This window comes from Vombatus ursinus, unplaced genomic scaffold, assembly GCF_900497805.2.
Source record: "Vombatus ursinus unplaced genomic scaffold, bare-nosed wombat genome assembly UNPS02014770.1, whole genome shotgun sequence".
Lineage (NCBI taxonomy): Eukaryota > Metazoa > Chordata > Mammalia > Diprotodontia > Vombatidae > Vombatus > Vombatus ursinus.
Genome location: NW_020954548.1, coordinates 21020314 through 21022148, shown reverse-complemented (window position 1 = coordinate 21022148; position 1835 = coordinate 21020314). Strand labels below are relative to the sequence as shown.

General features: G+C 46.3%; 1 pseudogene; it reads left to right on the top strand.

Moving 5' to 3' along the window:
• Nucleotides 1-269: 269 nt before the first annotated feature.
• Nucleotides 270-972, top strand: LOC114043584 (annotated as a pseudogene).
• Nucleotides 973-1835: the final 863 nt, after the last annotated feature.

Below are 1835 nucleotides of genomic sequence, written 5' to 3'. Positions count from 1 at the left end.
CCTCTCCTTAGATCATACTGCCTTGGAAGAATGGAAAACTTATAGGTCCCTAGAGGTATCTCTAAAAACAGCTGCACAAAACCCCAGAAGATTGAGACAGTGTGCCCTCCTCCCTGGAAGCAGAACTCTACTTTAATGATTAGTTAAAAGTCAAGAAATAGAGTGAAAAAAATGAGCAAACAGGGCTGCGGGCTCCACCTGAATCTCAGTGAGTGCTCACCCATCTGCAGGTCTCTTTGAAAAGCGCTGCCCCAAGTCTCTGCCCTGACATGGTTGCCTACAAGCTGGTGCTGATCCGGCATGGAGAGAGTGCCTGGAACCTGGAAAACCACTTCAGCAGCTGATGCTGGCTATGAATTTGATATCTGCTTCACCTCTGTCCAGAAGAGAGCAATTCATAACCTTTGGACAGTACTAGATGCCATTGACCAGATGTGGTTGCCTGTAGTGAGGACTTGGCACCTTAATGAGTGGCACTATCGAGGTCTGACAGGTCTCAATAAAGCAGAGACAGCTGCTAAGCATGGTGAGGTCCAGGTGAAGATCTAGTGACTATCCTACGACATCTCACCATCTCCAATGGAGCCTGACCACCCCTTCTGCAGAAACACCAGCAAGGACTGTAGCTATGCAGATCTGACTATCAGCTGCCCTCATGTGAGAGCCTGAAAGACACCATTGCCCAGACTCCACCCTTCTGGAATGAGGAAATCGTTCCCCAGATCAAGGATTCTGATTGCTCTGTTCTAATTGCAGTCCATGGCAATAGTTTTCGAGGGATTGTCAAACATCTTGAGAGTTTGTCTGAAGAAGCAATCATGGAGCCAAATCTTCCCACTGGCATTCCCATCATGTATGAGTTGGACAAGAATCTGAAACCCATCAAGCCCATGCACTTCCTTGGGGATGAAGAGACTGTGCGTGGGCAAAGCCATGGAGGCTGTGGCAGCTCAAGGCAAGGCCAAGAAGTGAAAGCAGGCTACTAGTACATGCCAGCAGTAGCCAGGTCCTTCCCTTCTCACTATCTCCACCACATCTTTCTCCTGCCTGCTCCACACACTAACCATCTCCTTAGCAATCACAACAGGTAGCTGCAGGTGGGGGACTGATGATTCCTTTTCTCATTTCTTCCTCCCTATTTCAGACCAATCCTTTTCTCTCCTGTTGCCCTTCCCTCAACCACACTAATCAGAATGCCTTCTGGGTAGTTTGGCTCAGTAAGGACCTGGTTAGAGATTAGGGATGGAGACATAGTATGAAGTGACCAATGTGGGGAGTTGAAAGAAGCAGTTGGTCCAGTTATTCCTATGAGGCAGTCCAGCCAGTAGGGCAGTCCTCTCAGGGGCTGTTGTAGGAAGCTGCCTATAACCCAGGTGGTCATTTAACAAACCATGAAAGTTTTATTTGGATGTTTCCTCTCTAATCCAAGAAAAATGGGAGGTTGTCCTAATGTTTACTTGTTGCATTTGCTTTCACAAAAGACCCTTCTAGGCTAGTTATTCATGGCTTTTGAAATTAAACTGTCCCACTTGGTCATCATGAAAGATCTTAAGTGAGTCAGAGAAGGGAGAGTTCCTTGATTTCTAAGGGGTGGACAAGTATATCCCACTGTTTTATAGCCCCTGCTCTGTTCTGTGGCAGTGAAATGCCCCTAGATTATGTTGAAATGTGTCTCAGTGTCCCATTGCTTTCCATCTTATGTCCAGCTGCCTGGGTTCTCATCAGTTTTAGCATAACTAGGTACTAACCCTGCCCCTCCCCCATCCCTTTTTTGTTGTTCACTATAATAAAGGAGTGATGTGCAATTAAAAAAATGAGCAAACAATAACAAAAAT